The sequence below is a fragment of the Melozone crissalis genome, unplaced genomic scaffold (assembly GCF_028551555.1).
Source record: "Melozone crissalis strain CALT ecotype California unplaced genomic scaffold, PUWL_Pcris_2 ptg000244c_1, whole genome shotgun sequence".
NCBI lineage: Eukaryota > Metazoa > Chordata > Aves > Passeriformes > Passerellidae > Melozone > Melozone crissalis.
The window spans coordinates 1,094,059-1,120,159 of record NW_026536003.1 but is presented as its reverse complement, the minus strand read 5'-3'; the positions used below and the strand labels follow the sequence as shown (position 1 = coordinate 1,120,159).

General features: G+C 50.3%; 1 pseudogene; it reads right to left on the bottom strand.

Moving 5' to 3' along the window:
- The window catches only part of LOC128949484 (zinc finger protein OZF-like), a 31,187-nt pseudogene extending 5,799 nt beyond the window's left edge, over positions 1-25,388 (bottom strand).
- Between the last annotated feature and the right edge of the window lie 713 nt (positions 25,389-26,101).

The following is a 26,101-nucleotide window of genomic DNA, read 5'->3' as shown; positions in this document are numbered from 1 at the left end:
ACATTTTTACCTCTGCCCTCTATTGGAATATGAATCCCAATATCACCAGGTAGATTGTGCCTGGGCCCGTCTGACCCCTGCTGCTAGGCCAAAGGCGGCAACTGCGGTGTTTCACCCCAGAGACACCTTTAGCTTGCTGGATGAGGCAGCGGGCAGTGAACAAGTCCAGACTTGTAGAAACCCACTTTATCTCACGTGGGAAGGCTTCAGGCGATGGTGAGGAGGAAAGGAGATGGATTCTGCCGGAGGGTTAATATCCAGAGTTTTATTCCATGGTCACAGAGGTCTGAATCACAGGTAACAGCTCCAACAGAATCCCGACCGCATGGCCTGATTGACCTTTTAGGCTCCGGGGGGAGGGGGAGGGAAGGGACAGGTGAGCCACCAACCAGGTGGGAGGGGCAGGGTCTCGGGGGAGGATGACACCCAGACAGGCCAATGACCTGTGCGCATAGGGGCATCTTTTGAAGCTGACCAACCACACGATGGCTCTGCTGGAATGCCAAGACTGACTGACAGCCCAGCAGGGGAAAAGGGGGGCGGGGGAAGATGGCACACCTGAAGGACTAGGATAGGTAAAACAGGAAATTGTAACACAGTGCCACATCTCCCCCTAGTGTTGTTTAAAAAGAAAGGGACTGGGTTTGTGATGAAATTGGTTCCTCCTCTACAGGAGGGGGAGATGGGCTTGAAACTAACTTGAAAACCATGCGTTTGATTAGTCCAAAAACAATGCTAACAACTACAATAACAATAACTAAAATAAACAGCACTAAAACACAGTTTTCAGCATAGATCCCAACCAGCCCAAGAGTCCCCAGCCTTTGAACAGTCCATTCAGCCCATTGTCAGTTTCTCTGTTGATGTCCGAGAGCTTTTGCCAAGGTAGTCCATACGTGCTTTGGGCTGAGGGACTATGCAGGAGATCGCAGGTGGGATGATCACGAGTAGGACGAGAAGCAGGCTCGGTCTATTGATGCCGAATTTTGCCCCAAAGGGCGAGAATAACTGCCTAAGAGACTCAATTTAAGTCAGCATAGACAGCAGGTATTTTATTACGACGCGTCGGAGAAATCACAAAAGGGATTTCTCCCTATCTTGTAACAAAAGCAAGCCTTTTATACAGTTTTGAATATAAAGTTACATCATATCACATGCATAATCATGTTTTTGCATGCATATTCATAAGAGGCGTGGTGTAGGCGGAGCGTGGGCGGAGGCATCTCTTTTGAGGATCATTTTGGTGGTCGTTCCGGTTGCCTTCATTGTGGGCAGGGGTCACCTGATGAGTCTTCCTCCTTAAACTTTTGAACTCCTATCCTAATATGGCCAATTCCCGGTGTACTTGGCTTAGTTCCTATGGCTTGGCAAGGCTCTTAGGGTCAGTTTGACATCGTTGGCTCGGAACATGCTTAGCCCATCAATTCCCCTATCCCTATCTCTCTTTCCTGTCATTGTGTCCCATGCCTTAGCCGATTTATTGCTCTATATGTTTCCTAAGTGCTATGCTTTCTTCCAATGTTTCACATTCCATGTTTTAACTCATTATTTCTTGAAGGCTATCCGTTTTGCGGCTTTACTATGGTGTCTTGAGACTGAATACACACGAACAGTGGGATCTAAACTGGTACAAGGAACTTGAGAGAAACATATATTACAAACTATTCCAGATAGGAGGCTTAAATGGAATTTCATCCAGAGAACGCGTGCGGCGTTTCCTTCTCCAGGCAGCATGAGCAACCTGGGGTACTTCCATAGATTTCTCTGAGACCTTGGGAACATAAGGCTTTACCCATTTGGAAGGAACCCACCTTAAACCAGAGGGGGTGGACACACAAGCGTATCCACGTCCCCAAGTAACCAATTTGTAAGGTCCCACCATTTTCCAAGTCTCGGGGTCTTTTACTAAAACCGGAGGCTTTTCTTTCATCAACCTATGACTGCTCCCCCCAAAGTGGCATAGGATGGGCGGGTTCAGGCTGTCAAAGGAACAATTCAGAAAATTGATTGTGAACAGTGCCCTGGATAACTGGATGTGGGGAGGTTCTACCTTCAGAAACTGTTGTTGCTGGTCCAGGACTCTTTTAGTATCACAGTGAGTTCTTTCTACAATGGCTTGACCTGTAGGGGAGTAGGGGATGCCAGTTTTGTGCTCTACTCCCCATTGCTGCAGGAAGCTCCCCAATTCCTTGGATTTATAAACAGGCCCATTATCAGTTTTCAACTCCTTGGGGATGCCCATGACAGAAAAAGCCTGTAAGAGGTGCTTAATGGCATTGATAAATGATTCTCCTGTGTGGGCAGAAGCATAGACTGCTCCAGAAAAGGTATCTACACTAATGTGAACATATTTCTGCCATCCAAAAGACTGTATGTGTGTAACATCTGTTTGCCACAGTTCACAACTGTTCAGTCCCCTTGGGTTTGCTCTCGTACTCACTGTAGGGACTGCATGTTGTTGGCAATTTGGGCATGTGGCCACAATTGCTTTGGCCTGTTCTCGAGTGATGTTAAACTGACAAACCAGGCCAGGTGCATTTTGGTGGAAAAGCTGGTGGCTGATTTTTGCCTGTTCAAAAACATTTGGGAGAGTGGCCATCATTGCAGGTGCAGCAAGAGCATCTGCCCTTCTGTTGCCTTCAGCGATAAACCCTGGCAAGTCAGTGTGTGACCTGACATGCATCACATAAAATGGTTGCTCTCGGTGAGTGACTAACTTTACCAGTTTTGAGAGCAATTCGAAAAGTGTGATGTTAGACACCTCTTGCAGTATTGCTTGATCTGCCCTGGATACTACTCCTGCCACATATGCAGAATCTGTAATCAGATTGAATGGTTCTGAGAACCTTTCAAAAACCCTAAGAATCGCAGCCAATTCAGCAACCTGAGGTGAACCTTCCACCTCAGCAATGTCCGTCTCCCACTGCTGGGTTTGAGGATCCTTCCAAGTCATAACGGACTTGTGGGACCTCCTGGACGCATCTGTAAAGACAGTCAGAGCCTTTTTTAAAGGTCTTCTACTTAGAGCACTTCTCAATTTCACAGTGAATTGAACATCTTGTTCAAACAATTTGTGAGTGGGCCACGCTACAGAAATTTGTCCTGAGTAGGAATCTAGAGCAAACTGCAACACTACATTTTCTTGAAACAATTGTTCCAGTATTTTCATAGTATTTTGACCCGATTTTAACTCAACTGGAATGTGAGTGCACTTAAAATCACATCCTGCTAACTCCCTGATCTGGGTCCTTGCTTTCTGGATCAGTTCTGCTACCAGCTCCTGAGGCTTTGTCAGTCTCTTAGATCATTTGTGACTGAGGAAAACCCATTCTATGATCAAGAGAGGGTCCCTCTGGTCCTGGCCCTTTTTAGGTGTTTCCTTTGCCTTAGGTGTTTGTTTTTCATCCCACTGGAAAATAATTCCATCGAGGTGTGGCAACTTACCTAGGATGATAAATTTGAATGGCAGGTCAGGCCGACATCGGTTTGCCTGTCTTGTGGACATTGCAATCTGAACCTTTTCTAGAGCACCCCCTTTCCGTGCCTCTGGGGTAATAGACCTAGGAACACCTGGGTCCTCTCCCCCTTTCAAAAAATCAAAAAGAGGGGCAAGGTCTTCGTTAGTCAGACTGAGCCACGGCCTTACCCAATTCAAAGACCCACACAACTTGTGGACATCCGCAAGGGTCTTGATCCTTGGATTGATTTCTAGTTTTTGAGGAACAATGGTCCTATTTCCAATTTCTAAGCCCAAATACTTCCAAGGTGGCATCTTTTGAATTTTCTTTTCTTGGAGCTCAAACCCTGCAACAATCAATGCATTGATCGTTAGGTCAAGCGCATGTGTGAGTAAATCATCATTGGGGGCACACACGAGGATATCATCCATATAATGATAGATGATGGCCTTCTCTGTGGCTGCACGCACTGGGGACAGCAGGGAAGAGACATACCACTGGCAGATAGCTGGTGAGACCTTCAAGTCCTGAGGAAGAACTGTCCAACGGTACCTTTACATAGGGGCTTCCATGTTGATGGAAGGGACCGAGAATGCAAAACGCAGTGCATTGTCAGGGTGCAAGGGGATTTGGAAAAAACAATCTTTAATATCAATAACAGCTGATTTCCAATCTTGGGGAAGCATTGTTGGAGATGGCATACCAGGTTGGGGAGAACTCATATCTTCAATTACATTATTAATTTGTCAAAGGTCATGGAGGAGCCACCATCTCTTTTTGTCAGCTTTTTGGATGACAAACACTGGAGAGTTCCATGGGGACATGGCCTCCACAATGTGACCCTTTTTTAGTTGCTCTTCCACTAGTTCCTCAAGCGCCTTTATTTTTTGTTTACTGAGCGGCCACTGTTTCACCTGAACTGGTTTGTCTGTTTTCCACTTCAGTTTTTGGGTGGGGCACTGTTGTTCAATGACTGCTGTACAAAAATGCTGTGGAGAGTCTGGAATATCAATTGTGACACCCCACTGGGCCATTACATCTCTCCCTAACAAAGGTTCTGAATAATCTAATGGACGAATGGACACAAATGGATGAATATTTGCCAATTGTCCGTTTGGTCCCTCAATTTGAATGATGCTTTTGGATTGTCTTGCCAATTGCAGGCCTCCTACACCTTGAATGTGACCGGCATCATTTTGCAAAGGTCAGTGTGCTGGCCAGTCTTGTACTGGAATCACTGTGCAGTCTGCACCAGTGTCTACAAGCATCTCAATGCATTTTGACTCCCCACCCCCACTGACATTACACCATAATTTGGGTTTGTCTTTCCCAATAACTTGGACCCGGGCGACTGTGGGCCCTTGTTTTTCAGTACTTTCAGGTAAAGACAGCACAGGGATGGCTTGTGCAACAATTTGTCCCTTGGGAAGAAACAGGGGTGGGTGGAAACAGTGCAGCCCGAGAACGAATTGCTCAGGATCTGATGTTGTCATTCCTGGAGCAATTTCGATCTCTTGTGGTGTGTGTTTGGTGTCCCCAATGACGATGTACTTACAACGAATTCTTCAACAAATTCCAAGTACCCTTCTGTTCTGGACTGACAGAGACAAAATGCCAGTCAGTGTCTTTCAGGTGGAGTGATTCTGTCAGCTGCAACCTGTAAGGCTCATTGACAGAAGACGTGATTAACATAGGATCACCCAAATCATAACAAAGGTTATTTTGTTTTACTTTTAACAGTGGACCAGCAGACGTAGTCTTTCAAGCACCTGCTTCACTTACAGAAATATTACCGCGCGCTTGATTTGTTTTGCGACCCTTATTCCCTTGGCCTGCTCTTTTTGTGTCTGCATGCCTGGCAGGCCGGCGCTCCCTCTTCAGTTTTTTTGTTGTTGTTCACCCTCAGGGAGTGCTTGTAGTTCTTCTCCCCTGCCATGTCTGAATTCATCGAATTGCCTTTTCAGGGGGCACTGGTTACTCCAGTGCCCAAGGTTATTGCAAAGCAGGCATGGCTTTGTGGGCTCAACCATTGCTGGTCTCCGCTGCTGCCCAGGGTACTGCTGTGCTGAGGGAATGGCCACAGGGCTGGCAATGGCAACACGCTGAAGTAGTCTTGGCAGCAGTCTTGATCTGGTGTCTTCAGCTACACTCATCAGAGGCACTTTCCTGTTACAGGAAGAGAAGCATATCTTTTAGTGTAGGGGGGGGTTCTATAGGAAGGCTCAGGATTGCTGCTCAACACTGTTCATTTGCATTCGTAAATGCCATTTCCTCTAAAACCTCTTCCCTAGCATTCTCTTTTTTAACTTGTATTTCAATAGCTCTAGTAAACCTTTCTACAAATTTCAAAAAGGGCTCTGATGGTAGCTGTTTAATTTTGCTATAGGGCTCAAAAGGCCCCTCAGGTTGGAGGGAAAAGAATGCTTTTTCAGCTGCTTCTTTTACTTTCTTGAGTGTTTCTACAGGAATTGCCATAGCTTGGATTGAGGGTAAAGACCATTGGCCCTCGCCAGAGAGGTGGTCCGTTGTAATAGGCACACCATTATTGTCCTTCATTGTGTTTGGATCAACATGCAAGCCTGGAAGAGTGTCTTTTAGCAGTTGTTTCCATGCTAATTCTCATAATTTGAATTCCGTGGAGGTCATGAGACACGAAAAAAGCTGTTTTAAATCATGTGGGACTACTACAGTCCTACTCAATTCAGAATTTAAAAGGCCACGGAAATATGGACTGTGTGGACCATATTCTTTATGAGATTTACAGATCTCTTTAATCAATTGTTGTCCAAAAGAGTTCCAATTAGCAGTTGGGGCTGCCCCCCCTTGTGCTGCAGGCTGAAACGTAACAGGAGCCAATGACAAGGTGGGACCCTGTGTTGGGTCGGAAGTTCCCTGCTCTGTATCCTTTGAATTGGAAGCATTGGGATCACAGATACAGGTTTGGGGACAGGCAGTGGGTGTGTCCCCACCGTGGGAACCCGGGGAGGGGGCAGGGATGCAATGGGCACAGGGGGTGGAGACAGGGGGCTGGCAAGGGACGGGGACACTGTGGGGACAGGGGGCGGGGTCAGGGGACAGGCAGGGGGCGGGGACACCTTGCGACATCACGTCAGCAAACGCCCCCTGGGAGGAGTAGAGGGGCGGAGCTGAGGGTACTGCAGGAAAGGGAGGGGGAGGGGGGAAGGTATCATGAGGAACAGGAGGCGAGGGGGATGGGGATGGAATTTTAGCATGCTTAAGAGGATCTTGGGAAGAAGAAGACCAAGTTTGGGATGATGTGGCATCCTCCATCTTGTGGACCCCCTAGGGACTGGGGGCCATTTTGGGCATCACTGCTCTCTGGAAAGCTGACACGTGCTGTGGGTTTCAGAGGAGGGGGCACGGGATTGGGAAAGGTTCCATGCAGCCTGGCCAGGGCCTTGTGGACAGGGCTTCTCAGGCATTTTAACAAACTCAGGGAGTCAACTTCCCAATGAGAGTGCTCTCTTTAAAATACCAAGTTTTGGGGTAAAAGGTTTAGGAGTTTTAGAGCTAGGAGAGAGAGAGACAGGGAGAGCAGAGGTAGATGGCTTTACATTTGGCTTTTTCTCCAATTCCTTTTGTTTGAGCAAGGCTGTTCGAATTTGTAAACTCCAGAACACAAATTTAGCTGAGGATGTGTTCCCAGACTGTCCTAAGGTTATCAATTCATTTCCTACTTTATCCCAAAATTGAATATTGTGGATTTCTTTAGGGGAGACTTGTGGGAAGTGTAGAAAAAGCCATCTTATAAACTGTTTCAATTTACCTTTAGAGAGAGGACTTCACATTACCACTGACTAAAATACTAACAATATGATAATACACTCCTTTTTGTACTGTGCTGAGATTCGAGCCCATGTTAGGTGTAAAAGGCAAAGTGCAAAATCCCGCCTGACAAAAGACTAAGCCAAAATCAGCTACTGATTTATAATTAAAAAAAAAAAAAAAACACACAGATAGGAAAGCGTTAACGAGCAGACCAGACAAAAGCTTTCAAATGCAGCTGTATTTACTTCTTTTAAAATTCCCGGGCAGCAGCAGCAGGACACGCCCTGCCGAGCCGAGGAGGAGACAAAGCCTCTCCCGCCCGAGAATGCAGCCCCCCCCCGCGGAGCTGAGAGAGCAGCCTCTGCCCACACCACGTGGCAAGCCGAAACCAGGGCCGGCCCGCACTGCATGTACAGAGCACCCCCCGCCTCACGCCGAGAGAGACCCCCCGGCCACGTGTAAAGAGCCCCCCTCCCCTGCACAGAGAGATGTCAGAGTCCCCCGCACCGAGAGAGCTCCCCCCCGCAGAGAGAGCTGAGCACACTGCGCTACTGAGCCGAGGGGAAGGGCAGGGAGAGTGCCCCCCCGCTCCTCTGCCGGCGCGAATTCCAAAAGACAGCGAAACACGCCGCAAAAGCTAAAGCCTAAAACGCAATGGTATCACGTCTATGGGGCTGCGCAGCCTGAAAGCAAAGGCAAAAAAGGAACAGAACTCACGGCAGAGTCTGTTTTTGAGCTTATGCTCCACCAAGGAGCAGAGAATACTTAATGAAATGGAAGCTGTTGCTGGCCAGGTCAGGCAGGGTGTTCTTCATTGGAACAGGACCCCTCTATAGGCAGGAGAGGCTACCCTGTTCTTCCTCTGGCAAATCCGCTCACCAGAAAGGAGCTCACTTTCCAGAGGCACTGAGCCGTCCACAAAACTTTTTCTGGGATTAATCCCAAAGTCTCTGCTGAGAGCGTTGCAACCAAGGCTCTGCAGCTGGGTGCACGGCTGCCGAAGTCTTTCCAAGGTACTGAGATTCCTTCTTGGGGCTGCAGAGTCGCTTTGCCCCACCATGGGTGCCAAAATATTGGAAAATGAATCCCAGTATTACCAGGTAGATTGTGCCTGGGCTTGTCTGACCCTTGCTGCTAGGCCAAAGGCAGCAACTGTGGTATTTCACCTCAGAGACACCTTTGGCTGGCTAGAGGTTGCAGCTGGGAGCTGAAACAAGTCCAGGCCTGTAGAAACTCAGTTTACCTCAGGTGGGAAGGCTTCAGGCGATGGTGAAGAGAAAGGAGACGGATTCTGTTGGAGGGTTAATATCCAGAGTTTATTCCATGGTCACAGAGGTCTGAATCTCAGGTAACAGCTCCAACAGAATCACGAGCACATGGTCCTTGGTCAATTTAAGCCCAGGGACAGGGGGAGGGGAAGGGACAGGTGAGGCACCAACCTAGTAGGAAGAGGAGGGTCTCAAGGGACGAGGGACACCTAGACAGGCCAATGACCCCAGGCCTGGATTGCATCCTTTGAACTTGACCAACCACACGATGGCCTTGCTGGAATGTTAAGCCTGATTGACAGCCCAGCAGGGGGCGAGGGGGGAAGGGGAAGAGAGGTATTGCCACACCTGGGGAAGGGACTGGGAAGTTTAAAACAGGAAATTGCAACACACTGCAACAGTTCTCCAAACAGAGTAGGGGAATTTTGAAGCCTTGAAGGCCTTGAGGCAACACAATCTATGTGAGCTGGGTTTTGTGCCTGCTTTTAGGATTTTCTCATTTGAATGCAAAAATTTTCTGGTTGGCTTCATGGATAGGGAGGCAAAAGAAGGCCTCTTTCAGATCTAAAGCAGTAAACTAGGGTAGCTCAGGTGCCAAACGTGTTAGTAGGGTGTATGGGTTTGCCACAAGGTGTACTGCCTGACCCTAGCTTGTTGTTTTCCCTAACTTGCACAGAATGTGCATTCTCTGCCCTCCCTACTATGTTAGAGGCCCATACCCCAGGAAACACTGGTGTTGCCTTCTGATATAAGGCAAGGCGACCTGGTTTCGAGGAACAGCACGGCGACCCACACTCTCCAGGGTCGCTCGGGCCAGAGAAGCACGCAGACACCAATGTGGTGGACAGTCAAAGCCCTTTATTATCTCGTCTTGTGGGGTTTTATAGTCTAAGGGGTCTCTCTACGTCAGAGGGGGTCTGCATTACCATCTATGGTTAGTGAGGAGTGGAAAGTTACCAGGAGTGGACAGTTACTAGCATTACTATCGTTAGGGGGGCTACATTCCTAGTCACATTCCTAGACTGATCTCTTATCTTAAGGGATTAGGGGAAAAAGGAGTCCTGCCGCTTTCCGTCACATCGCGTGATCTTCCGATCGCCTGTCCCTATCTACCACATCTCCCCCCACCTTTTTTACAAATGAATGAGGTAGTCATATACATAGGCACTGAAATGAGGTATAAGGTTGTAGTTCGACAAGGAAAGGGGTTTGGTAAACCTGAGTAAGTTTTTGCCAGGCAAGTTAAGAAAATCTTGTGACTGGCAGTGTTCCCTGGTTGAGTTCACAGCATTTGTTGCCGGCCTATGAACAGGATGTTGGCCCGTTCTAGGCGGGTCTGAACGAATGAGACCAGCTTATTCAGCAGGCATGGTCCGAAGGTAACTGCTAGAAGCAGCATTGCCAATGGACCTATTAGGGTAGAAATTAGGGTGGTTAGCCATGGTGATTGATTGAACCAGGACTCGAACCAACCCTGTTGGGCTTCCCTGTCTTTCTGTCTCTGAGCTAGTCTGTTTCGGAGTTCCGCCATGGAGTCTCTAACGACTCCCGTGTGGTCCGCGTAGAAGCATCACTCCTCTTTCAAGGCAGCACACAGGCCTTCTTGCTGCATGAACAGGAGGTCCAGTCCTCGCCTGTTCTGCAAGACTACTTCTGAGAGTGAGGAGACTGACTTCTCTAGAAAGGAAATGGATTTCTCGATCCTTTGCAGGTCCTCATCGATGGTCATTTGCAGCTGGGACAGTCCTTGGTGTTGGGTCGCTAGGGCTGAGACACCCGTTGCCGTTCCTGCTGCTCCTAGGCCGAGCAGCATTGCGATAGTTATACCTGTTATTACTTCTCTTTTGTGGAGCCGGCTGGGTTCCTCGAAAAGGTGGTACACTTCTTCATCTGAATGGTACAAGACCCTAGGAACAATCAGAACTTGGACACACAAGTCGTTAGAGTCATTGAATTTGGCGAGGAACACACAGGGACTCACTCCAGATCGCTGGCAGACCCACATCCCAGATGTGGATGGGACTACCCACTTATTGTTTTTCCTGTCGGGCTTAACAACTTTGGTGCAGACATTGCCTTTCCACCTAGCTAGGGTTGCATTGCCAAAGCATCTGCCCTGGCCTGTGGCTTGACTCAGGGTGATTCCTTTGCGGGGGGTATCCCATCTGTACTGGTGAGGGGCATCGGCTGTGGAGTAACTGAAGGGAGTGTTTAAAGCGACTCCTTCATAAAAGGGGGGTTTAACATCATAACAAAGCCAGCAGGATTCGGTTAGGTTAGGGTTGGATTCGTTCAGGGATAGGAAGGTAGCTTCTAACATACGAAGGATTGGGTCTGAGTCCGACCCGGCTGAACAGCCTATCTGAAAGGCTTCCGCATGGCCAGTCGGGATATTGGTGACCTTTGTGGGCAAGGCTTTGGGGTAGGCCGCGTTTCTCCCTTTCTGCGCACTTTTAATCACTTTGTTGGGTCCGACCGCTCGGGATGCCGACGGCTGGAGCCTGATAATTCGCACATTCACCCTCTCTTTCGACCCTTGAAGGACTACTGTCCACGTTCTGCCTATGGCCCAACTAGGGTTATCTGGCTGCAAAACTGTCATGTTGTAGCCAGTGCATTTCTGAATTTTAGGGATTTTATGGTGGTTTCGATGGAAACTTCCCTGGAGGAAGATGGGTGTTTTGCAGCCAGTGGGTGCCCAGGTGAACTGTAAGAATTTGTCGAGCTCTTGTGGATCCCACCCAGGCCCCGACGGTCTGGCATCTGTAACTATGGTTTCGCAGCCCCAGTGCCTACAATATCCCCACCCTGGGTGATTGCAGTAGCTTTTCCCAGGGTTTGAAGCTGGGCACCAATAGGATAGGTACATGTGTGTGGCGTGTGGGGAATAGGGGTCTACCTTTGGTAGTCCTGGAAACAGGTCGGTAATGCGGAGCTCGAAGGATGGGGTGTTCGGTGTGGTGATTTCTTTGAGCACCTTGTCGCTACTAAGGTGTCGCATGACCCACCTGAATGGCCGATGGGGGTAGTGGTCTGGGCTGACTTGGCCTCTGGCAACAAGCCCCAACAGCAAAATCACACAGAAACACCGTTGATGCTTGGGTCTCACCCGTGTGGGTCTCTCGGGCGCTGCCTGGCGGCTTGGTGGTCTGTCACTTTCCTCTGGAATGGGAATGTACATGTCACGAGGACGTCCCACGAGCATGTCCTGTAAACAGAAACTCACAACTCTCATCAGTCTCATTCTGCTCATTTTGAAGGTCGGGCTTGATTGACTTAAGTGGACACCACCTGATTTTGCTGTCCTTTTTGGCTGCTGCGTACCCCCTCCCTGTGAGTATCAGCCTCCAGCCCCGTTCCCACTCGCCTAGCTCGTTTCTAATTACAACCTGTGGGCCCTCCTCTAGCACTCGGGTGACCCAGTGTTTTTGGACGGGACTGTTTGTTTCATCTCCCCTAGGGAATTGATTCAGTGCCAGCAAGGCGGTTGCCAGTATACGCAACTGATCTCCTGGGGGAATGGAATTGGCAAAGCCCTCTGCTTTCGCCAACACTTCTATCTTGGTTTTCAGGGTCTGATTTGCTCTCTCGACTATGGCCTGCCCGGTACTGTTATACGGGATACCTTGCACTAATGTGATGCCCCATTTTGAGGTGAATTCTTGCACTGGTTTGGAGGTGAATTTGGAACCGTTGTCAGTTTTGGTCTGCTTGGGGATACCAAGCCAAGCCATGTTTGTCAGCCAGTGCTGAATTGTGGCCTTGGAGTTTGTTTTGTGGTGCTGTGTGGCTACGATCGTTCCGCTATAAGTGTCTACTGTCACTGCAAGCCATGCTCGGGGCTTCAGCAGTTGACACAACGTGAAGTCCGACTGCCAGATCTCTTAAGGCTTGAGACCTCTCGGGTTGACCCCACAGGTCCAAAGGGGTGACTTCTGGCAATGAGGGCAGGTGGCTATCATATATTTCGTGTCCGCTGTCGAGATTTCGCATCTCTTCGCCAGTGCTTTGGCTCCTATGTGGAGCGACTCGTGCAGTTGACGAGCTTCCTGCAACGTCCATACGCCTTTTGCTGCGGCGTCCGCTTTGTCGTTGCCGATCTGGAAGTAACCTTTGGCTGGGTTGTGGCTGTTGATGTGAATGACTGACACGGCGCCCTGTTGCGAGGAGAGTGCTTCTTCCAGCATTAAGGCTGCTGCAGATGTTGACACACCTGGTCCTGCCATGGCTAGGCAGAGCCTTGCCACGAATATAGAGTCCGTTACTATGTTGAGGTGTTCATCTTGGAAGAGTCTGCACGCCAAGACCACTGCTGCTGCCTCCAGTTGTTGCACTGACAGTGTGGGGTCACATGCTTTGACGCAATGCCATTGTTCTCCTGCCTGCCACACTGCCGTTGCGGTTGAAGTCGTGGAGGAAGCGTCTCTGAAGACCGTTAGTCCTGGCTGTGGTCGGTCCTTGACCTTTGGCGGCATGTCCATGTCGACAATGGTCAGCAGCTGAGTCCAGGGTGGTCTGGAGGAGTAGGAGATTTCTCCTCCGAAGCCGGTGAGAGCAAGGGCTAGGTGCTCCGATATTGTGACTGACTCCGTGGTCGGTTGCTTGCGGAAAGGAAGGTGGATGCTTGTTGGCTCTGTTCCTAGGTGTTTCAAGGCGAGTTTCCTGCCTTTCATGATGAGGTTAGCGATGCACCCCTCTCTGTCTGCGCCTGGGGGTTGATCATAGTGGGGTCTGTTCCCATTAACCTCTGTATGCTGGAGCCGTGCAGTGGATGGTCAGCTCCCGTTACCAAAGCTAGCTGCTTTATGCAGCTGTCCTCCCACTCTTGTTTAAAAACAATCATCCCTGCCCCATCGAAAATCATCCTGCACGTCTGCTTGATATCAAAGGGAAGCATGTCGTCCTCTCCAAAAACGCTGTCAAGGAGTGTGGAAACCATGGCAGAATTAATTCCCTTGTCTGAAATTGCTTTAATAATTGCCTGCACATCTTTCGGATTTACTGGGGAATAGGTTCTTTGATTTCCGCCTGCTCCCCCCACATGGACCGGGAACACCAGTGTCGCAGATGGGGCCCACTCCGCACAGGCTATTTTTATTTTCAGCCAGTCTGTAAGCGGGGTTCGATCTTTCTCTGATAACCCCTTCACCCACCCGGGAGCGCTGTGACTAGTGACCTTACATGCCGCTGCTCTCTCTCTGATAAAACTAGAATCCCAATCAGAATCCTCCGATTCCCTCTCGAGCTCAGAGCTCGAATCAGAGTCCGAGCCGGAAGTCGACTGGACGGACGTTTCCGGGCTGCTCTGCCTTTTTCTCGGGCTCCGACCCCGCCCCTTCCTGCGGGGGTCGAGCCATTCCCTCCCCCTGGGGTCCCCCCGCCTCCTGCTGGGGGAGGTCCTTGCCCTATAAGGACCTAATTTGAATAGAGTGCTCTGATTGGTCTTACGCTCCTCCGCGGGGGCCGCCCCTTCTCCCTGCTCGCCCGCGCATGTGTTGTGAAGCAGGCTGACTGCATTTCCGCCCCCCACCTCCTCCTTTCCGCCTTGAACACACGGCTCGGTGCCATTTTGAAACGCATAGGGTCGAGGGGCGTTTTTATCGATCCCTATGGGGTCCGACAATCCGGCCGCGTTCCGCGCCTCCTCTGCGAGTCCCTGCCAAAACGCCCGCACATGTTCCCCCCCACCGATGGTAAGTGCGCTCGCTGAGGGGGTTCCGGCGTTCGCGCCTCCGCACGCTCACCCAGGTCAAAATCCTCCACGGTTTGTGTCACCGCACCCACCCCCAACTGCGGCGTGGCTAATAAACAAGTTCACACAGCTTTCCAGGTTTCTTGCTCTTGTCGAGCTTTCTGCAGAGCCTGGATAACTCTGCCCCACGATTTTAGGGCTTTCCCTGAGCCTGAGGACATAGTGTGCTCGGCCAAAGCTGTTGTACAATTATCCCAAACCCCGGAATGGAGGATGTCCACTGGGCTTTCTATAGCCCAAAGCTTAATGAGTCTCAGCAATGCAAGACTTAAATCTTTAAGCTTACACTCAATACCCCATTGCGCATGCATCTGACTTACGACCTTCGCTATGGCCTCCATGGTCCACGCTGGTCCGGAAGCGTCCTCCCCACTGCAGACAGTCCCGCCGCTACAGCCGCCGTCCTCTGTCCAGGCGAATCCCGTTCCCCGAGCTACTTCCTGGGTGTCGGCACCAGTTGTTGCCTTCTGATATAAGGCAAGGCGACCTGGTTTCGAGGAACAGCACGGCAACCCAAACTCTCTGGGGTCGCTCGGGCCAGAGAAGCACGCAGACACCAATGTGGTGGATGGTCAAAGGCCTTTATTATCTCATCTCGTGGGGTTTTATAGTCTAAGGGGTCTCTCTACGTCAGAGGGGGTCTGCATTACCATCTATGGTTAGTAAGGAGTGGAATGTTACCAGGAGTGGACAGTTACTAGCATTACTATCGTTAGGGGGGCTACATTCCTAGTCACATTCCTAAACTGATCTCTTATCTTAAGGGATTAGGGGAAAAGGAGTCCTGCCGCTTTCCGTCATATCACGTGATCTTCCGATCGCCTGTCCCTATCTACCACACACTGGATCCATTATTTTCTTGTTAATTTCATCCTTATTTTCAATTTCAGTTTCGCTAATTGTTAAAATTAAGCTCAATATATCTCCATATTCTTGATCCTTTACCTCTAAAATATATCCCCGTCTTTAAATGTGATCTTTGCTTCCAGCTCCTCCAACAAGTCCCTACTCAACAGGGCCTTTGGAGAGTTGGGCATATACAAAAACCTATGAGTATTTTGATGGTTTGCAAAATATGATTTTTCAGATTGGCCAGTTGCCCCCTTACCATAACATCTGTTACAGGCATTGAGGCTTTATTTAACACTGAGTTTGCTGCCCCTGTGTCTACTAAAAATTCCATTTTCTTAGCTCCCATCTTTCTACCCCATCCCAGCCTTTTGCCTTAATTCAAAGTCTTGGGGTATAAAATAAGCTGAACTCGCTCAGCTTTAATTATTTCTGCTGGGTTTCTTAAATTACATGAAATTCTCTTTTCTAATAATTCAAACATCCTTGTTCTTCTTTGCTTCTCGTGACCAGTTGCTACTAAATTCCTTAGAGCTCTCTGAGTAGCCTTGGTTTCCTTAGAATAACATAAATTATAAAGTGCCTGTCTTGGTCTCTTCCACCTAAACTCTGCTTTACAAAATCTCATTCTTTCCCAGTTCTCTTCCCGCACAATCTAATTCAAGCATTGTTTCTATTGACACTCACTTTGCTGCCTTGCAAAAAGCTGTGCCTGTTACAGCTAAAACTCTGATATGCCCACAAACACAGACACAGACACACACACACCCTGCATCTCAAATTCACGAGAGTCAGGGCTTAGGTTGCTGTTGGAAGGGAATTCCTGGAATTCCTTTAATTTGTTTTATCACAGTTAAACATAAATCACCATACTGCAGTTTTTCCATGTAAAATGCTACACTTGTTGCAAACAAAATCCTAAAATCTCCACAAACACAAGCCTACAATACCGAGAATCAAATTACCACAATGTGGGGGAGGAACCACACAAACTCACTTGGGAAAGGGGTATCTCTTAAGAGTGCCCACTTTCCTTGACACAACCCAACATACAACACTTCATCTACCTACATCAGCTTATCAGCCTCTTCTGGTCCTCATACACTGGACACAATCAAAATAACAGCACACAGTAAAATTCCAGGGACCAAGTCCAAACTGCGGGGGCAGAAGAATCCCCTGAGTTCATCTAGCCACGGTTAAAATGTGCACAATCTACACAAATCACACATCACCACCTTTAAACACAATAAATTAATAAATGTCCTCACCCACGTTTCTCCACTTGTTCCACTACTCCACGGGGTGTTCCCTGCCCTCACAGCCTGCCCCAGCCGGTGCTCTGGGCCTAACCTGGCTGCTTCAGACATGGGTAGAACTGCCCCCGCACGCCGTGGGTACACTCACTCACTCGCTCGGTCTGTTTTATACACCACGCACTCACACGATTATAAACACGCTAACATTAAACACACAATGCATTAGCCATACAATGTCTGGACACCACAAGCACACAAAGTTCGGGTTCACTCGGCTCACCCCAGAGTCGCTAGCGGCCGCTCTATTGAACAATGAACCCGTTCCCAGTTGCGCTATCAACTGGGAACCTCTGCCGCTGACCGTGCTCTTGGTCGATGGCTGCCTGCAAGCACAGGGCCGAGGCTGTGCACTCAGATGTCTCTGAGTGACTTATCAACAGCCCTATCTCCCCCAGGCCCCTTGACAGACATACCGTGTATCTGCACATCAGCAGGTCATTGTCTGTATCTGCAGGAGGCAAGCCAAGATGGAGCAGAGCTCCTCCAGGAAAATCCCAGGGAGCGTCCAGGAGTCCGTCCTCCCTTCTGCCCCTGTGAGAACAGACAATCGCTTGGCTGGCTCGCCAAAATGATTAGTGGAAAAAAAAGAGAAACTCCACAACTTTGTAAAAAGTTGTAAAGCCGGTATGTTTAGCACTGGACGCATGTGGGAATCGTTGTTCCCCCTAAAGGAGACGCGCACCCCTGAGAATTCCCCCTTGCTTATACATATGCATATTGTCTCATTCATATTCATTTTACAGATTTCACATTACAAGCTGCAATTAGTTTTTATCAGTCCTTGCCTTTTGCACAGAGAGCTCTCTGGTCAGGCTCAGCTTTTGGCCCTGACAAAGGGGCCTCCGCTTATCTTGGGAGTTTGCATTCCTTCTCTTGGTCAAGGCCATTCTGCGAGCACAAGATTTTTTCTTTGATTTTTTTCCTCTCTTGTGAGAACAGGGAGTCTTAAGCACAGATAAACAAGTTACAGGCTCAGAACAGCACTTTTCACCTAAATCCAAAAATGCATTTCTATCCTGTTAAATTTCTACTTTGTCTCACCCATCCAAGGAAATATGTGCTCTGACTCCATGATTTTAAAGGCTGAACAGATGCTTTATTCTATACTATATTATACTACATTACACTATTGCTATCCTAAATCTATACAAAATTACATACTAAAGAAAAACCTCTGACCCTTTCCAGACAGTCACGACCCAGCTTTGACCTAATTGGTCAATCAGTCCTAACAACCATCACCACAGTCCAATTAACAAATCACTCTCAGTAAACAATCTCAATAACATATTCCACATGTGCCAAACAACAGGTGCAGCGAGATAAGAATTGTTTTCTTCCTTTCTGAGCTTTCTCAGCCTTTCCACAGCTTCCCAGGAAAAATCCTGTGAGAGAGAATTATGTCTCTATTCAAAGAAATGTGCATACCACAGGGATTTGTCCTCCCTGGTCTCCATCTGCAGCTCAGTGCCTGGGTGTCGTGGTTTGACCGGAAATGGGACATCTGGGATATGTTGTTTTGCTGTGGTTACCAATGGATGGTCAGATTTTAAGATGAGCACCTGGTTTGACCACTGAGGCGTTTGGATCCGCCTCTTGAGACTACGAACCCAAGGGGTTAAAAGCACGGCTCTTGCCCTTCAGAGGTCTCTTGGGATTTCCGGCGTGAAGGAGCTGGGCCTCCCTCCCCCGGCCCAGTTGCTGGCTGGGCTGGGGGAGGGGAAAGCCATGTGGCCCATCTACGGTAGGCCCGGATTTGGTGGAAGGGTGGAGGGAGCATCGAGCGACCTGTTTATCCCCCCCCCCCCCCTTTTCTGGAGACGGAGAGAATGCAGCCGTGCTGGAACTGGAACTGTTACCTTGAACCTTGATATCATGTGCTGGCAGCACGGCTGGGAGGAGAAGTGGGGGGGGGGGACAGCTAGTAGCCCTGCCATCTGGATGAGCTTTTAACTCTTGTGGATAGTGAGAACTTACACGGAACATTGCCTTTCCCGGTAAAGGGATAGGAGTGGAAGATGAAGGAAGAAACCAGGCCAGTAATGGGGGTCTGGCAAAGAGAGAAGAGAGATGTTGAAGGAATGGAGGAAGATGGAGTGGCAGTTTTTGCTGGACTCTTTTTTGTTGTATATCCATGGACTCTTTCCTGGTGATGCAGAGGCTGTATTGCAGGGGGAAGCGGAGGCTCAGAGTCAAGAGAGTTTGGTTTTGAGACTCCTCGGCCCCAGGGGGTATAGAAGAGATGGGGGGGACAATGGTCCCAGGGATGAGACTGTGCTCTGCTTGGAACGAGACGAGGCATTCTTAAAAGGCCCTGAAGGCAGGCCCCTGCCCCATCCCATGCCTGGTGGTGAGAGCACCTTGGCATGGAAAGGAGATGTCACGAGATAGCAAGATTCCGGGCGGATTGCTGATTGTGACAAGAAGTCCGTGGCACAAGGAAGGACTCCGTCTATCCCTTATGAGCTGAAGATTTGATTTTTCTAAAGGGTGGTGCCAGACCGAGTCTGGATAACTTTTAGAAATGTAAATGTGCTTGGGAATTTGGTGGGAGGAGGATAAGGAAGTGTTTCTGTGTAGTTTTCATTCTCCTTGTGTGTTTTTTTTTCCATTGTGTGTGTAGTTTAGTAATTGTGTATGTAGTTTAGTTAATAAACTTCTCTTTATGTTTAAGTTGGAGCCTGCTTTGCTTATTTTCCTGGCCACATCTCACAGCAGATATCAGGTAAAAGGTATATTTATGGGGGCTCTGGCTTTGCCAGGCCTAAACCAGGACATTTATTTGGTTTCCCCTGACTGGGAATCGAATTTTGAGAGAGTGATGGGATGAAGCTGTGAGATGGGACCAAAGAGGAATAAGAACAAAGCATGTATTAAGTTGGTTTATTGTGTAGAAATGTTTTGTAATTTATTTAATAATTTTAGTGTTTGTAGTCTCAAGAGGCGAAGGGTGGAATGTCGTGGTTTGACCGGAAATGGGACATCTGGGATATGTTGTTTTGCTGTGGTTACCAATGGATGGTCAGATTTTAAGATGAGCACCTGGTTTGACCACTGAGGCGTTTGGATCCGCCTCTTGAGACTACGAACCCAAGGGGTTAAAAGCACAGCTCTTGCCCTTCAGAGGTCTCTTGGGATTTCCGGCGTGAAGGAGCTGGGCCTCCCTCCCCCGGCCCAGTTGCTGGCTGGGCTAGGGGAGGGGAAAGCCATGTGGCCCATCTACGGTAGGCCCGGATTTGGTGGAAGGGTGGAGGGAGCATCGAGCGACTGTTTATCCACCCCCCCCCCCCTTTTTTGGAGACGGAGAGAATGCAGCCCGTGCTGGAACTGCATAACTATATTTATGGGGGCTCTGGCTTTGCCAGGCCTAAACCAGGACACTGGGGTAAGGAAAGAAAAGGAGAGGAAGGAATGAGGAAGGAAGAACAGAAAGAGAAGAGGAAGGAGCTGTGGACAAGGAGAGGATGGGATTTGCCTCTGTGCTAGAGGGAACGGGAAGGGATCCCACCAATTCATCCCTGGCAGGACAGTGTCAGCTAACATAAACAGGGCAGGAGACTTTTTCTCCTTTTAATGCCTGCATTAAAAGTGATTAGCTCGGGATTGGGAAGCTCGACGGGTCTGCAGTCTCCGTTGTCTCTCCAAAGGTGACTCGCAGGAGGATATTTGCAGCTTTGTCCACTAGGGACAGAGCTGGGGGTCTGGTCCTCGTTGGAGCTTTTTTTGGGCGTGACCCAGATGTTGACTTTCCCAGCTTCGCTCCCTTCAGGACCCGGTCCGAGAAGATCCCCACACCCAGGGTGAGGGGCAACAAAGGCCCCCAGCGTCCCCGCAGGTCCAGCACTCGGCTCCTCACGTTCAGGCATCACTCCAATTTCTCAACTCTATATTGGCTCGTTGTTTTGGGGGTCTTTTCAGTAAGTTTGGAGTGGTAGCTTCTCATGGCATGCTGGTCCTGAAGTTATTTAGCATGTCCCCTCTCCCACGTTTAGTCCTTTCTCCTCACTGTCTGGGGAGGTCCCTGCCCTTCACTGTCTCAGGAGAAGAGTCATTAACTTAGTCTTGGCCAGGGCCTTTACTGATACAAAAAAGAACCATTAACGACAACGACTTGTAATTATCATAACAAACAGGTAGCTCTTCAGCAGCAACAGTGATCTGACTAGTTTTTGTAACCTTTTTCTCACCAAAAAAAAAGGCGGATTTTTGTTTATAACATCAGCAGTGGGATTGTCCTGCAGCCAGGGGCAATGCTGGGCTGAGACATGGAGCAGAGGAGAGGGGCAAAGGGGCAGTGACTTCCTCCTCGCCTGCCTCTGTGTCCCAGGCCATTTTCCTTTTCCTTGCAGCCTCCTCCAGCTTCATCCAGACAAAGTTTGGGATTGACAAATCCTGGCTTGGGGGAAAAACAGTGGGTGAGCCCTTGGTCCTGCTGCCCAAGTACAGCTCCAGAAGTAACTGCCCTGTTCACAGTCGGATGGGCCCAGACCCTGCTCATCTCCAGCTTCTCCCACCCCTCCAGGCTGCTGGGATCCCTCAGCTCTGGGATTGGCCTTTGCTGCTCTCCCCACTCTGATGCCAATGTCCCCCCACAACTGGTACCACCTCCCCAGCCAGTACAGACAGTTTGCCACCGGAACCCTCCACATGTCTCCAAAAGGGCATCTGCATCTCACTCTTGGAGCCCTGCAAGATCCAAACATCCCCTACCCTGCAAACAAATCCTCCCAGAGGCCCCCCCAGTGGACTTGGGGCAAGTTCCCCCTCCCTACTCACCTGTGGGATCTGGGGGATCGATGCTGTCAGGGCCAGGGGAGCTGCAGACTCAGCGGGCAGGCGGGAAAAGCGTGGTTCTGCTGTGACGACTCCTCTTCCTCCTCCTGTTCCTGCTCCTCCTTTTCTCCATCCTCCTCCTCCTCCTCTCCTTCCTCTTCCTATTGCTCTTCCTTCCCTGCTCATTCCAGATCCCATCTCTCCCCCATGGCTGCAGCATCACCAGCATTTGGGTGGAGGGACCCCCCATGAGCCCCCCCAGGGATGGGCAGGGGGCTTGGGGACCCACCCAGTGCGGATCCATTCCCCCCCCGAGCCCCAGGGAATCACTCCAGGAATCGAATGATGGGGACACAAAGGGATCCCCATGGAACCGCTCTTTTTCTGTTCCATCCCCACCGTTCCCTTCCCTCACTCATTATTCCTCCAACCCAAAGACCCCTCCCAACTCAGTTTGGGGGTGCCATCCCTCTCGCACTCTGAATCCTCTTTTCCCCTGCTCTTCCACCCCTTCTCCATTGTGCCTCCAGCCCCAGCCCTCACCCCTGTGTTTGGTTTTGGGGGATGCAGGCCCCTCCTGCTCAGTCTGGAAGGTCACATCTCTACTTTCCCTCAATTCTGGCAGCTCCTGGCTGCTTTTTCCTGGGAGGAATCCCTCCGTTTTGGTACTTTTGGGGTTTAGCTTAGAAGTGTGACAGCTCTCTCTGGCTTTCCCCTCCCTGTTGTGGCCCCTCAGCTGCCCCTGACACCCTGGGGGTGCTGGGATTTCCCTCCTGGGGACAAGGACGTTCATCCCCTTCCAGGAGCCCAATGCCTGGCTGGGGCTCCAGGTCAGGGGGTCCTTGAGCAGCTGCCCCAGAACCTCCCCCAGGGTCTCCCAGCACAGCTGGAGCTGCTCAGCCTGGGGTCCCCAAAGGCCTCAGCAAGACCCAAGTCCCTCCCAGGAACCCTCAACCCCCTCAACCCCAGCATCCCCCACATCCCCTGCAAGTTCCCCCCATGGAACCGGCCATGGCCATGTCCCCACATGTCACTGCCCATGTCCCACCATGTCCTCACCCATGGCTGTCTCCCCACCATGTTTCCATCCCTGTCATTGTCCCCCACATCTCCATCCATGCCTGTGTCCCCCCCATGTCCCCACAAATGGCCCCATCCCTGTTAATATCCATGTGTCCCCAAGTCACTCTCCAGGTGTCCATGTGTCCTTCCATGACCACACCCATGTCTTAGTTCAATGTCTATTTTTACCTCAATATGGGATATTTTAAGGGGATAAAGAGAAATTAAAACAAAATCATGGCCAAAAGAAAACGATTTCCTTGTCCATACCAGCTGAGGATCCATGTGCTTGGGTAGAAGGGAAGAACCTTTTCTGGTGGAGTTTCTATCCCACTGTCTCCAAAATCTTGGTCTTTTCCCCAGTTTTTCACCATTTGGCTACAGAAGACACGCTTGGGCAATAAGAAATCAAAACTGTGGAATCCCTGAAGTTGGAAAAGACCTTGTCCTGGTTCAGGGCAAATTTGGGAGAGAACCCCTAAAGGGGTTCCTTTAACACAGCAGATTCAATTGGCCCTTCCCCCAGCTGGTTCAGGAAAAATAAAATACCTCCTTGGAGAAAAGTGGAAAAAACTGTTTATTAAACAATAAAACCTAAATAATATGAAACAATAAAACCTCTTGCCACTCTAAAAGAGAGACAAACTCACAAATTCCCTCCATGGTCTGTAGGCTCAGCTCACTCAGTCTCTTATCAATCTCTCCGATGCTGGAAATGTCACAGGCCAGGCCCAGCCCGGTGGGCCACAGGCATGAGCTGCCCATGCTCTTCTGGTGTTCAGGCCAGAGCAGGTTTAAACAGGTCCAAAGAAAGGGGAAAAACTCCACAGTCCAAAGAACTTGTTTGGTTCAGCTAGCTAAAACTAACTAAAAGCAAAGGAGAGCTCTGTCCCACTGTCTGTCCATCCGCAGACAACACAGTGCAGGAGCACGAATGTGGAGGAGTGAGTGCGGTTTCTGAAAACAAACTCTGTGCTTCTTCTCTCCCCCTTCACTCTCAGGACAAGTCTTGAAGGTGAAAAACTTACTATTCAGCACAAACAGAACAGACTGGGGATACAAGCACCAAATAGTCAACCCAGAATATACCTCCAAGACCATTCAATACTCCTAGATGTCACAGGAAGATAGAATTGAATGCAAAAGATTTTATGGGGTTGAAAGTCGACAAATCTGCTCTCCCCATGGAATTCCCGTTATAGGTCTGCATCCCGATGGATGCTCCCGCCGCTGGGTTTATCTAGGTACCCTCAGGGAACCAGGAAGATGTGGAGCCCCCAACCCAGATGCCTTCCAACTTGGATCACCAGGACCACAGATCACCAGGGCTCTGCCCAACAGGGGTCACTGGGGATCATCCAACGTGGATCCTCCCATGGGGGATGGAGCTGGAGCAGCACACAAAGCTCTTCCCACATTTGGGGCACTCACAGGGCTACCCTTAGTGGCGCCTCCGTTGATGTTTGGTCAAGATTGAGCTCGATGAGAAGCTCATCCCACACTCCCCACACTCGTAGGGCCTCTCCCCCGTGTGGATGCGCCGGTGCAGGGTGAGGGCGGAGTTTAGCTTGAATCCCTTCCCACAGTCGGGGCAGCAGAAGGGCCTCTCCTCGCTGTGACTCCGCTCATGTTTGAGGAGATCGGAGCTCCTGTGAAAACTCTTCCCACACTGGGGACACTTGTAGGGCTTCTCCCCACTGTGGATGCGCTGGTGTTTTCTCAGGTCAGTGTGCCACCCATAGCTCTTCCCACATTCCAAGCAGGTGTAGGGCCGTTCCCCCGTGTGGATCACCTGGTGCTGAATCAGGGCCCAGCTTTCTCTGAAGCTCCTCCCACATTCCCCACACTTGTAGGGCTTTTCCCCAGAGTGGATCTTCTGGTGTTCTGTCAGCTTGCACTTCATGCTGAAGCTCTTCCCACACTCCCTACACTCATAGGGCTTTTCCCCAGTGTGGATCCTCTCATGTCTCCTCAGGCCAGAGCTCTGGCTGAAGCTCTTCCCACATTCCACACACTCATAGGGCTTCCCTCCTGTGTGGATCCTGTGGTGTTGCATCAGGTGCCCCTTCTGGCTGAAGCTCATCCCACATTCCCCACACTCGTAAGGCCGGTCCCCGCTGTGGATCATCTGGTGTTGCATCAGGCTCCCCCTCTGCCTGAAGCTCTTCCCACATTCCCCGCACTCAAAGGGCTTTTCCCCAGTGTGGATCCTCTGGTGTTGGATCAGGACCGAGTTGTGGCTGAAGCTCTTCCCACACTCCTCACACTCAAAGCGCCTCTCCCCAGAGTGAATCACCTGGTGCTGCCTCAGGCTGAAGCTCCAGCTGAAGCTCTTCCCACATTCCTCACACTTGTAGGGCCGTTCCCCAGTGTGGATCACCTGGTGCTGGATCAGGTCTAAGCTCCGACTAAAACCCTTCCCACATTCCAAGCACTTGTGGGGCTTCTCTCTGCCATGGGGCTTCTCCACCAGCTCGGAGCTCTGGCTGGATCTCTGGCCGCCTTCCTGGCTCAGGGGGGCTCTTTCCTCCCCACAGCTCCCTGGGCTGGGTTTGCTGCCCCTCCTCGTGCGGAATCTCCAGGGCTTTTCCTCCTGTTCCATTCACACATGCCCTAGGAATGAAAAATCCTGGTTTGGGGAAAAGAACAAAATGAGAGTGTCTTGGACTGGGAGCTCCTCCTTTCCCAAGTTCATCTCATTAAGTCATTGGGCATCTTGTATGTCTAAGAACCTCCAAAACACCAAGATTCAGCACAAAAGTCCTCCAAACATCAACACACAGATCAAAAACTTCCCAAACATTAAAATTCAACAAAAGCACCTTCCAAATATAAAGATTCAGCCCCCACAAAAAAACAAAGTGCCAACAATTAGCCCAATAAAGCTCAGAAACACCAAGATTCACCCTCGGGAAAATCGTGGATCCCAATCCCTGGTCACCTGCTGCATGGTAGGGGGGAATGCTACTGGGGCTGGCAAGGAAGCTGCAGATACAGGGAGAAGTGGAACCTTGTGGTGCCTCCTGTTTCTGCTCCTCCTCCACATCCAGTGTCCTTGCTCTTTCTCCCACTCCTCTTCCTCCTTCTGCACAATCCCACCTTCTCCTCCCATGTGCATCGTTTGACCCTTTTGTTCCTCAATTCTGCTTCTCCTTCCCTTCTCCTCCTGCCCCAGGCCCAGCACCCACTGCCGGCTCCCTCTTCCCCCCAAACCCACAGCATCCCACGGCAGGGGCAGGGATGGAGCTGGGGCAGGTCGGGCTGGGGCAGCGCTGGGCTCTCGGCCGCTCCCGCCCGCACTCGGTCCCCACTGCAGCCGCTCCCGCCAGGACAGCGCGGGGGGGCCCGGCCTTGGCGCCGCCCCACTCCCACCTCCCCAAATTCCCCTCGCATTTGGACAACAGGGCATGGATGGTGTTGGTGTGCTGCAAAGGGATTGCGTGAAGGGGAGTGTGCAGCAATATGGTTAAGGCAAGAAGCTGCAGGAGGAATCAATGTGGGAAGGAAAAGGATGATGGAAAAGAGGAGGAAGAGAAAAATACTGAGGATTGGGATGTTTATCAGCAGGGCCTTAGCCTCAAAACTTGTCAGCTGATTCAGATAATTTGTACCCCCGGTGTCCAGGACAGGAAAACAAGGAGGTCAGGGTTTCAGGGTTTCATCTCTGTGGGGGGCAGCGGCAGCACCGGGCACAGAGCTGCGGCACCGGGAGCACGGGCTGGGGGCCTGTGGGGAGAACGGGGCCGGGCCGGGGCTGTGGGGCAGCCGGGGCTCAGCGCCGGGCGCTGCCTGACCCCACCAGCCCCGGGCAGGGCCGGCAGCGGCCCCCGG